General features: G+C 42.7%; 1 protein-coding gene across 1 annotated transcript in view; it reads left to right on the forward strand.

Annotated features, from left to right (window-relative positions):
* The window catches only part of LOC131592613 (aldo-keto reductase family 1 member D1-like), a 34,715-nt gene that overhangs the window by 3,272 nt on the left and 18,546 nt on the right, over positions 1 to 12,897 (forward strand). The window lies entirely within an intron of this gene.

The following is a 12,897-nucleotide window of genomic DNA, read 5'->3' on the forward strand; positions in this document are numbered from 1 at the left end:
GGCCAGCTTTCACGTTTCAGGCTTTGTCTGCATAAACTGAACAGCAGTGCCTTCTGAAATGTGTCAGCAGCTTGCCTTGCTCATCTTAAATAACTTAATTGTTCTCCCAAAGACAACTTTGGGTGATAAGTCATGCTTCTCTGGTTGTGAAATACTCAACAAAAAATACATCTATTGACAGAAAGGTTCCTGTACAAGTTTACTGACTGAAAGTAGTACATCACTCAACAGGAGCGGAGCTGGACCACTGTGGAAAAGCTCTGTTTGATAATCAGACCCATTTTAATCGAATGCTCTTTCCCCCTAGATGTAAGAGCTTTTCTTCTGACTGGGTAGAGGCTGGGATGACAATTCAGCTAATTCTTTGAGGCTAAAAAGTGCAACGTTGGGGGTTTCTTTTTGCTTTACTCTCCTACCACAGCAAGAAAGTACAAAGAATCCATTGGCTATCAATTCATCTGCTAACAGGAAGAAAGGAGTCTTCTCTGGGTCACAGAATAGAATTAGTCATAAACTTGGGTTATTTATCAAGAGAAGCACAAAAAATATTTTTTGCAGGTTTAATTGGTGTTTCCTGTCCTTATTTTAAAATAAAGGAATGCAATAATTGCATAACTATTAAGCTTAATTTTCTTTTACAGGCATATTTCAGTGTGTTGAAGTCGATTTTGCATTCTCCTTCATGTAAGGAAGGAAATGTATGATTTGTATTAATTCTTGCCTACATAAAAAATTTGGCTGTTTATCCTACCAAGGATGGACTCAAGTGAAAAAGTGGAAATCTCAGTCACTGACTCCTTCCTCTGTTCTCTCCCCTCTTCCCCAAATGTTCCTTCTCCTCATGGGTTTGGGTGGGAACTGTGAATCAGGCCTACCAATGCACTCCAGACAACTTTAAAATTTGAGGCCAATTCTACCTCTGTTTGGCTCTGTGGATCCTTCTGGCAAAGCCCTGCGAGTGCAGGAGCGGCTCTGCCAAGGCTCCAGCAGATGCATCATGTCCAGCTCCCCCTCCCTGAGGGCCCCCAAGCCGTTGACCCAATTCTCCAGGGTATTAAATAGATGGGGGGGAGGAGGGAGAGGGCAGCCCCATAGGGGAGGGTGGTAGAGGAGGACAGGCCCCTGGATGAGCCCCTGGAATTGCCCTGTGCTACATCAGAACCAGACCAGTCCATGGCAGGCTCCCACCACCTCCCAGCACTGATTCTTAGTTCCCAGCACAAACCATCGAGTGGTACTGGTACCCATCTGGAAGCAGATGAAGTGTGGGGATGAGCAGTCTTAAGAGGGGAAAGGTGCTAAAAACACTCCTAAATCCTGGAAATCCTATGCCTCGTTAAAACTGAACTTATGCCTGCTTCACTTTATAACTCATCCCTGTCAACACAGCTAAGATCATCAGTCCAGTGTCTCCACATAAATACTCCCTGTTTCCCTGGAAGGTCAAGGGGCCTTGGCCACAGCTCCTCTCCTGCCTTCCTGTTTTGACTGAGGGAGGACAGGGCTTGGAGAGAAGGTTGTAGCAGCCACATTGTACACAGGCGCTGCTTCTGAAACATAAGACTGGGCAAAGCACTCAAGAATAGCACTGGGTGAGGGCTGTTGGCAAGTTGCGACTTAGCTAAAAATGAGGTTCTGAGGTAGCCAAATCCATTCATAAACTGGAAGCAGTTTTGTGGAATAGTTTCAGGCAAAACAAATGGCAAAGCATTTCATTTTGGGCACTGGCAGTACAAGCTGAGGAATCAAAGAATTATTAAAGCACTTGGAGGTAGCAGTTGCCTTTCCCTGAATAGCCCACTGGTAAGGGAATCCACATGGGTGGTGAGAAACCAGATTAAGTCCTCCTCAGCCTCTGGGGATTAAATTCATATCAGATAGCTCAGGGAAATAACATGATTGTGGGGTAGGTGATAGCTAGAGAGAGGCAAGAGGAAACATGCACAGGCTGGAGCAGGAGGAGCACCCTCCCCATGGGAAAGTGCACTGCCCACCAGCCCCAGAGTGTTGGATGCTGAAGAGCTTGGTATGGCATCCAGCCAGGAGGAAGAGAGACCCATTTCCCCAAATCTTTAACTACCACAAAGTAACCCTTGTGAGTGCCCAGACAGTCTGTGTTTTGTTTAAGAAGAAATTGCTGGTTTGAATCAGGGGGAGGAAAAGTTCATCCAGGGCTCTCAGATCCAGTCTGAGTGACCAAGTTAAAGAAATCTGGTTTGGATAAGTAAAAACACTATTCTGGCACCCTGAATTACTTTTTACACCCAAGCTAGAAGCTGAACAGAGTAATTTTTCATTGTACAGATCTAACAGGCTCTAATGCTCTCATAGGATTATTTATGTCGAAAAGTTCCTCACATGAAGATGTGCATGCACAAACTTTTTCAATCACTCTTAACTGTGCTGGCACCCCTGCTGCAAGCTGCCTGCCTTTGGAGCTGCCATAGGCTGCTGTTAAGTCAAAAGATGTAATAAGTGATTTGTCCCTATGATGGGATCTGGACCTCTGAGCTGCAGTGAGGGACAAATTACACACAGCTTAATACCCTCCCGTTTTCCTCCTGGAAAGCCAGCACTGGCTTCTGAAACAGGGTTGTCTGCAGACAGCAATGATTTCAGGTAACTTGTAAAGAAAGTCACCTGGGCTGACCCAAAGTTACAAAATGAGTCATGTATTGAGCGTTCCTGGGAGAAGTGACACCTGAGATCTCTGCAGACACTGTTGAGCTTCCACTTGTTGATTTCTTGCCTATAAATTTATCCTACTCTGACTCAGACAACTGTCTTCCTCCTGAGGTAAACTTGGCTTCTGGATTTTTTCTTGAAAGAGATGAGAAATGCAGTGACAAGAGCAGGACCTGTTCTAACGTCCAAGTATTCTTACAGCCTTATCTTATTTCCCATGACATGCTATTAAAATAAATATGTAAAGAAAATACCTCAGTCCTTTTAATGTAAATGATTACACATGAATATGTGTTTAAACTCAGCAAATATTGACTATGAAGTTAGCTCTCTAATGAAGTGATCTTTATGAACCTACATGAAATTACCACAGATGTAGGCCAGAGATTTTTTTTTTTCCAAAGGTAAAACACTGGGAACATGATTTGAACAGAGCTGGGGAAGTCAGCTGGGATATTTGGTTACAAAGCCTTATTTATGCCTCGAACATAAGAAGTAAATAAAATTCCTGAAAGAAAATTAATTTATTTTAAAGCTACTGGGTTATATCACCTAACATTTCCTAGCATTTCCAAAAGACATTGTGTCCCTTCACGGTCCCTTTTGGTAACCACCACTGGCTTTCTCAAGCTCTTTGGTTTTTAAGCAGCAGTATTACCTCATGTAGTTCTTGTCTTCACGGAGCCCTTTGGAGCAGCGGAGCCACGGCTGGCCGACATGTGGCAGCATCAGATCTCTCAGGGTTGGGATTTCTGAGATGTTTCAGAGGGTAGCCTCATGCTCCCTCTGTCTCTGAGGATATCCTAAAACCATACGTCCAAGTGGAGATTGAGTCAGGGGTGAAGGGAAGGAGATACATTCCTGCAGCCCAGAAAGACAACTGTGCCTGATCTGCTAGATGTCCTGGAGGGCTCCTTGCCTGCCTGTTAGTAAACTCTTAGCTTAGCCTTCACACTGAACAATATTTACCCTGAAACCCAATATCTGCCACCGGATCGCTCGTGGAGTCGTGACTCAGTTAGTTTCATGCTTGAGGGACTAAACCATACTGAGGCAATTTTGCTTGCACAGACTGCAGATGGCATACCTTTAGTGGCTGGTATCCTGGTGTTGAGTGATGCTCTCATTGATTAATTGCTCAGATTTTATTCCTTAGCTAAGTCAGTTACTGGCAAGACCCAGTTGCCAAGAGCAGATAAAGGAAGGATTTCTTGATATTTGGTGCCCAGATGCCTTGAAGATGTACAGCAGCGGGCATCAGCTTTTAGCAGGCAACAGACCAGCTTGGCTCTTGGGCAAGAGCTTGTCTGAGGAGTCAAGAAATTGAAGTGATTGGGCTCTAGTATTGCCTTAATTCATCCCTGCTGTTGGCTACAGAGGTGGTCAGCATTCCAAGGGAATAAGTGGTTTCACATATGAAAAAGTGCTTTCTCAGGTCAAACTCCTTATAACAAAGAGGTGAGGGTACACACTAGAAGGTTAAACTAAATCAAAAGGGTCTCAGAACAAGTTCTGATTTCATCAATGACTTTTGCTAAAAGCTTACTGGTGTGTGACATTTTAAAACTCCCTTTCTTATATGCTTAAGTGGCATGCTTACTACCTCAGATTTGTCTTGCATTCTCCTTTTTTCCTCAACCATACAACTTTTCTGTTCTGCCACTGGAGCAGTCTTTCTCCATTTATTTGTCTTCAACACTTCCTTCTTCATGTTTAGCCTTGACCTCTCCTCTTCTGCCTGCAACCGCCTCTTGATGCCTTAGTTCCTGCTGGCTCCCTGTAGTCTTGTGTTATACAATGGAACATTTTTGGCTTGCATAAATCCAAGATTGCATCTTTATCTCATTAAGAAAGGAACCCTAAGTCATATAATTAGAAAAATCAGGTAATTAGAAGAGGTAGATGGTTTTTTTTCCTGAAATGTGGCAGACTCAGAAACTCCTAGCTTTTGTGTAAGAATGGTATTTTAACCAGATTTGAACTTGATAAAATGCTTACCACATTGTCAACCTGGAGGAAAGATTCTTGCATGCAACTTTCTTGAAGACACAAACTCTGTTCCTAACACTTTGATTTGCACAAAACCCATGGTTCTAAGAAATCATTGAATTTGCAAAATGCTCTTTTACTGCCATGTATCTTCTCTGATGAAATCTCTGTGGTTCTTCATTTCCATGAAACTGGAAGCTTAATAGAAAACATAGTGATAGTATTACTAATCTCTGCTCTGTGCTAATGGCTCCTGTTTCCACTTGTGAATACAATTAGTGACTAATCATGTGTAGCAGATTAAAAAATGTGTTTACTGAAGTGGCCAACATGTAAAATTCATAATGAAGAAGAACCCAGCCTTGTAGATGAGTGTGAATGAAAGACTAACTTTATAGCTACAAGGTTCATTAACCAGGGGAGGACTTCTAAGCAAAATGGACACAAAATTGCTGGTCCTGGAAAATGGTGAATTTTTTAGTTTGCTATAAGGAGCAGATTGTGCTCAGAACAACTTCTTCCTCTCATCCCAGCCACTCCAGCATGCCTAAAACAAAACCCCTTTTTCTTTAAATGATAGTACCTCTAACTTTTGATGACATCTCAGCTGCTACATGAAAACATTTTCAGACTGCTCCAGGACCAAGAGAGCTATCCCCACGCAGAGCCGAGGACTTGCACTAATGAATCTATTAACAACCAGATAATTGCCTGGCCTTGTGCAGTGATGCCTAATCCAAGCAGAGGGGCTGGCTCTTGCACCATGCCATTTGGCTTCCAAGCATGGTACCAACACGTGCAGACTTGGACACAGCAAGAGCGCTCCATAGGAAAATGGTCCCAGAGCAAGGGCGCCGTTAGGAGGTGACAACTTTGTCTGGGAGTCAGGACAACTTTTGGATGGTGGATATCAGGTGCCAACACGACCCACCAAACTACGTGTCTGTCTGTGACACAGTGTAGAATTGTGTTTAATCAGTCCAGATCCAAAACTAATAGAGAGTTAATCCAGATAAGCTTTTAGGACAGTAGCACTACTCTAAACCAGTCACAGGGATTCTTATTTGAAAAGTAACCAAACAGAGAACAGACCTTTTCCATTCCATAGCTGCATGCTGCAGTGACAAGCACTAGCTGTTTCAATATACCCCTCTTCCAAAAACTACAAAGTTAGCTGTTACCAGTGCAATAATACTAATCCAAATATTGACACCCAAAAAATAGTACTTTTATTCTTCTCTTTTCCTATGGCTTTCTAAATGTGCTGGGGGTTTTTAAGCCTGCTCAAAAGCCACAGGGAAAACCATTCTATCTAAATAAAAGTTAAGAAGATTGTTTTACAGAAGATGAGACAGGGAATCACTGGCATTGTTGAAGAGGGGAAAAACTGAACCCCTATGAGTGAGTAATTGGGATTACCACAACTGAAAGATACGCTTTTTGGCAAGAACATTTAGAGCCCAATTTTCCAGGCAAAGCTCCATTTATAAAATGTCCCTGACCGACTCCATACAATAAATATGGCTGTGCACTCCTATGTGTCCCTGATTCCCCACAGTTCTCCAAAAAACAGTGTAAGCATGTTCTTGCAGCTCATGTGGGAAGCAAACATCTGGATTGTCTCTTTGGTTGACCTAGGAGGCCAGATTTGTCAAAACTTGAAAGCACAGTGCAGAAAATGCCTCTCTAGGCTTCAAAGCCAACTCTTGTTGGTTCAGCTAACTAGGTGGTGGAATTCCCCAAGTTTTACATGTGCCTTTGCAAACACTTCTTCGTACTGGCGCCAGAAACCTCTCCCCTTTAACTGTAGGGAATGAAGCAGAAGAGCTACTGGCAACCTTTTCTTCTCTTTTATTGCACAAGCTGGTGCTTTATCTTCCGCTTGTACCTCACACATCCCTGTGATTGCATTGCTTGTCTGAAGGGTATTTTGATAGCACCCACCCTCCCGGATAGATCCTTCTTTCCAGGGCCAGCCAGCTGGCTGTTGTGTCCTCCAGCTCTTCAGGAAACTTTCCCAGTCCACCCCACTAGCGCTCTGAGCACAGAGACCCAGGTGTGCACACCATGTGCTTGGTTTGCTTTAATCTTCTAGCTGCCAGCAGAAAGGTATGGCAGCTCTTTAGCTTCACCTTGCATTAACTGATTTTGTATCAAGTGAAAAGTTGCAGCATTCCTAAAACTGAGGATTCTGCAAACAAGTGTTAAAAATAACTCCAGCACCCTCTGCCAGCTACAATAATAAGGCTTTCCTGAAGACAGCTTTGGCTAAATCCTAGAATAACAATGTCACAGGAATTCTAGAAATGCTAAATCTGCAGTTATGCAATCTAATTTCTGTTGTATTGACAAACCCCATGCTTCAGGTCACTGATAGAGCATCAAGTTAGAGGAGAAAGGCACCCCTTTTCCACCTTCATTCATGGTGTGACACAAGACCACAAGTGACACCATTCCTCGCATCTTCTCTGTGCATATTTGATGTCCTCCACCTTCCAAGTCAACACAGTGCATGACAAAGTGAAGTTCTGGGCCAGCAGAGCAGCCTGGTGCTCTTAGCTGTGTTCTCTGCCCCCATTCCCAGCTCTACCTGCTTTTGCAGAGAACCCTTTGCTGGGTTTTGCTTCCTGGATGGTGGCTGCCAATGCTTCCGGGGGATGAAAGCCAGATTTTCCTGTGTGCGAGAGAGAGGGATGTGCTGGCGGTTGCATTTTCCAAGAAAGAGGTGTACAGTACAGCTTCTCTTTTACAAGATTAAACAATTCTAAGAATGTACCCTTGTGTGGCTCAATATCCTCTGGCTTTGTAAACTCAACCTGTGCTTTCCTGCAGGGCCTTCAGTACACATGCTTTCTATGCTGTGTTCTTAACATCTTAAGCCAATCCTTTTTGCCAGTTTGTCCAGAAAACAGGCAAATGGAAATAAGCATTTGGGCTTCTAGAAACTTGCATAAGAATCTGTGTGTCAGTGCCGAGCTCTGATGAAGGAGGCTCTGAGCCCAGGAATGTACCTACTTTCTCCTTCCTGTATTTAGCTGACTAAGATTCCTAAACAGCGGCACCACATCCTAAATTATAGGTTTGGACTGGAGCACTTGGCCCATGGCTTGGATGTCTTGTGTAATTCTGCTGCAGCTAAACTCAGATTTTTCCAGAAGATTGCCCTGTGTCTCCTAACACATCAGGAAGGCTTTTTCTCCCAGGGTCCTTATTCCCAGCTGAGAGACTGCAAAGCATTGCACTAAACAGGTGAGATGCTCAGGACTAAGGTAAAGGGCTTCTTCCCTCAAGTGCTGCTTCCTCTGCACTCATGTGCTGCTGACACTGGTGCAACTCTGTGAAGTTGCTCCTATAAAACAGGGCAGAGCAGAATCTGGGAGCCTGAGTCAAACTGTTTTCATTTACCATACACACTAATAAAGAGCAAATGACGATACTGATGTCAAGACATAAGAACAGTGACTGCAGTAGCAGTTCACATTGTTTTGCAAGATTATAATCTACTGCCAGTGTGTCCTGTTAGCTTTGTCTTTGGAAATAACCCTCTTAACCAGCTGGGAAGCCAATGGAAATTGCTGACCAGAAAAAGATGCTATAGAAAAAGCAAAAGAATTGGAGGGTAGCTGAACTGTGACATTAAATAACAGTAATAAGTCAGACAACCACTAACACTGCTGAGCAAATACTGTTCTACTTGAGTGGGAAGAGAAAAATTCATGGGTATGCCTGCACAAAAATATTCTCCTGTGGCTTGGTCATGTGCACTCACAAACAAAACTGAAGCTGAACCATTTGCTATGGTAGGGAGAATAGTTTTTGACAAAATGGGATGTGACGGAAGGTGTCTGGAATAAACATTAAAAATTAGGAGAGTTTATGGTCTCAGAGGAAAAAGAGCGCAGACCCTTTCAGATAGACAGAATTGATGAAGAACATTGCTTTTTCAGACTCACAGAAAGTGGTAAATGGCCAGTTGGCTACTTCATCTGTGGAGAAGGAGCCAAATTGTTGCTTCCTTTCTTTCAGAGAAGGTGCATATCTGAGTCTGCTCCCCCAGCCCTTCTGTTGGATTTATTTATCATGGAGCCTGAAGGAAACAGATACCAGTTAAATCTGTCATGCATGATGGTAAATCAGACGGTTTACAAGCTATTGATTGATAGAGGGAATAATTGTGCTCTTGTTTCCTTAAACTTTATGATCTTAAAAATAACACAGATCTATTGAAGAAATTTATTAGCGATTGAGCAAGTCCTCCTAGTCAACCAAGCAGTTATTCTTTTATCATAAAACGTGATAAATTTGATATGGTTCTTTGGCATAAATTAGGGACTGTCTGCAAAAGCACTGAAGAAAAATATCTGACTTACTGTGCACAAGTGGTTATAAAACTCCAGTTCTAGAACGAGTCCTTGATCAAAGTAGCATAGTTGCAAGGCATGCTGATTAGAAGCTGAAACATTAATTATGGTGAAGGATCAAGAACACCTCTTATCTATGCTTAAATAAAAAGTAGTAAAGAAGCAGAGATTTGTCTTAAGGCCAAAGCTAGAGAGTCCTGAATTACTACTAACAAAGCATAAAGGTTTATGACAGAGAAACATTTTATTACCTCATCTACTATTTGTACTACTCTAAAAGTGAGCCCTGCTCATTCAGGAATGGTGCAAGAATAAAGGCCTATCTGGAGTGAGTTGGCAGCATAGGCAACTGCATTTTAGGTAATGTACTAAGGGAGTATAACCCACAGGAAGGAGGGGGAAGTGGTCTGGGGTTCTGAGTACAGTAAGGTGGCTACCCATGGCCAAACAGCCTGGGAGGTGTGGTTCCATCAGCTGCTGTGATAAGTGGTGCTGACCCTTATACTGCATAGATGCATCACAAATTTCTATCTGCACTTAAATAAAAGTTGGTTTTCAGTTGGTAACCTTTGATCTGGTCACTACTGAAGACCAGTGAAAGACAGAAGAGATTTAAACACCTCAGACTGAGCAGCAAAGTAGAGGGGAAAGATCCAGGTTTGTGCCTTCTCTGATGGAAAGATGGATGAGCAGCGGTGGTCTGAGTCACCCAACTTTGGTATGGTCTGTCAGGAAATAATGGAATAAGATACAACACCTAAAGCAACACTTCTAAAAAGTGGCAATATCACAACATAACTAGCCTGTGCAACTCATCAGCACAGTTTACCACAGCCCATTACTGCAGGATTTGGAAGGATTAAATATGTGAAATGCCAGAAATGATAGTTTCTCCATTAGAATGAAAATAAACATATGGTATAAAGTTTCCAGACTCACAGATGTCTCAGACCTCCAGCTGGGATGGTTCAATAGAGGTAATATTTTCCAAAAACTGTTCCCTAGATTGCTTTGCATTTTTATATGAAGCACCTTAGACCAGAATCTGTCAGAACTAATATACCACATCAGATGAAATGGACTAGTGCAATAAAAACATATTTATATATATGTAATGTACACCCATCTCCGGTCATCGGTAATCAAGACCTGATCCAAAAAAAGCCACCCTGAGCCCCTAAAGAATAAGGTTATTCCTTGAGATGGAGGAGTCTTTCACAAGATTATTTGGACAGATGTAAGTCCCACGTAAAAAAATTAGGAAATTCACAGAAGTTGAGCTCTAACACGTCAACGGATTCAGGCAAAAGCAGATGCAGTAGCTGCAAGTGTTTCACTCTATTCTACCCTCCTTCCATGACTGAAACTCTGTTGTTCCTTTACATGTGAGACTCTACATTTTCTCACCTTTTCCTTCTGCTTTTCTTACTGACCAAATGGGCCCTGGTGACTAAAGATGCAACTCAATAACCAACGTTTCCTTGCCTGGTAGAGTTTCTGCATCAGGAAATAATAGGAAGCTGTGTTCGTGCAATCTCTTAAGAGTGTGAAGAGGGAAAATTCTAGTACTGGGTTCATATCCCATTTTCAGTCTCTTCAACACACGGAAAAAGTAAAAAAAAAAAGACATTTTAATTTTTTTCAAAATCTATATTATGATAATGCATCACTGTCCTCTAAATGTTCTGCTTTCATACATTTGAATGGCAAAAGTCAAACAGGCTGAAGAAATCCAGAAGACACACTGTTTGCAAAATCACATTTCAGAGAGAAAAAACACTGATAGCACTTTTGGAAATATACTTGACTTTCAGATAACTAATAATCACTTAGGCTTGAGCTTACAGCTGAGCCCTGTTGCTCTGTGCTAGTCAGCCTGAGCTTTGCAACTGTGGCTCCAGCCTCATGTGGCTCACTGCTGGGGCAGAGGTCTGAGGTTAATGTCATCAGTCACCACAGGCTTGTAATACTCATGTCAGAGCTTTCATGCCTCTCTCAAATCCTCTCCTGCAGGTTCAGGCAGGGACAAAGCAGAGAACATGTTGGAGGTTGTCATTGCTCCATGCCTGGCACTTCTGTAATGTTGCCCAGCATGCCCCAAGTAAAAAAGTAGCCATTAAAGTGTGCCTGAAAAGCTGGTAGCTGCCATGGTCTTCATTACATCGACTGACAACCAGGAAAGGGCCCAGCCAGGGGCTGAGCATGCTTTTGGGAGGCTTCCACAATGAAAGCAGCAGAGCACTGAAACAAGTGTTTCATTGTCTCCCTCAATTAAGCACACAGTATTGCATCATCACTGCTGTAAACACTCTAGAGTGCCAAATTGTGCCGTTTTGCTTCTCGGCCCTCATTCAGGTCTGTAATAAATCAGGGCACGTGTAAGCAGCTTTGCATTTTAAGTAACCTTTAGGCACTGCGTGCTGGAGCAGAAAGTTCCTCCCAAGGCCAAACAGAAGCTGGTCCATTTTGTGCCTCTCAGAGTGAGGCAAGATGGGACACTGAGTGAGCAGGCTGGAATATGGTCCCATTATCCCAGAATGATCTGTCACCAGCCTACAGTTCTGGGATTGAAAGACAGGGATGAAGGCATCCCCAGGTGTCTTCAGCAGTCCTTCAAAGACTTTTCTTTCATGAACATGGAAGGGAAGACAATGTCCTTAATCATTGAAGCATGCTATAGCAGCTATGAGTTTCACATCCTTTAGTTCAGTGGATGGTGGAAGAGAAGCTGTTCCTTTCATGATAAACTCATGGACAGCCAGGCCAGTGGCAGCAGTAAAAGGACAGTTGGGAGAGAGAGGAAGGAGAGTTATTACTATGGTGAAAAATGGTCCTTCCCAACAACACTTACTGCAAGTCCTGCTTCTCTTCTTCTCTTGGCATTGTCAAAACCAACAAATTTGACATCCTCTCTTCATACTGTCTCATTTCCAGATGCCTCTGGCATCTGTTTTCTTCACAGGAGCAGCAGTGTGGTCTTGGCCCTGCACTTGCAGATAGCAAAATCCAACTCTTGCCATTTGTTTTTGACAGACAGCAGCACGGCAGAGCAGTTTTGCCTTACTTCAGTTTTTCTTAAAGTGAATCATATGTCCCTGTTGCAGCAGAGCAATGCCCGTGAAAAGGATGGGAGAACAGCATAGCTCCACACCCTTGGCCACCACCACTTAGAGCTGCTCTCTCATTATAAAAAGTGTAGGAGCCATAAGTTGTTTTCAGTACAATTTTAGTGACCAGACAAATAATTTCAGTAACCAGTTTTATGCTTTTTTGCTTAGTTTGGCCTACATGTAATTTTGCTTGCCACATTGGCTAATGGAAAATATGGAAAATATGACTGCTCTGAAAAAACAAGCTTACTCTGAATTTTGGCAATGATGAGCAAACATAAATGAAACACACAGTAGAAAAATGTCACTTATTAGGAGGTTTCTTGGGCTCACCTTAAACTGAAGCAGTAAAATACATATAAATATACTCTAAAGCAACTACTGTTTCTTAACCACACAGTAAAGCATCTGTTCAGAACTGGGAATACCAGTAGATAGTCCTGACCTTCAGATTGTGATACCAACAGCTGTAAGTTGATTTGAGGAGAGAAAGTCAAATCCAAATTCCTGCACTGCTGAAAGGTCCAGGTTATTCAAACAGCCTCTGATCAGCAGGTGGTTGACCAGCTCTGCTCAACCAAAAAACCATCTTCCCCTTGAGTAAGCGATTTTATCAAACAGCTGTTGTAAGAAAGCCCTGGCACACTAGATAAGAAATTCTGAAATTATTTTCATATCAAATGCATTCAATTCTACTTTCTGAGGACACTAGTATTCTCTCTTTCACAGAGGCAGTGAGACAGTTTTTTGCT

This window comes from Poecile atricapillus, chromosome Z (assembly GCF_030490865.1).
Source record: "Poecile atricapillus isolate bPoeAtr1 chromosome Z, bPoeAtr1.hap1, whole genome shotgun sequence".
NCBI lineage: Eukaryota > Metazoa > Chordata > Aves > Passeriformes > Paridae > Poecile > Poecile atricapillus.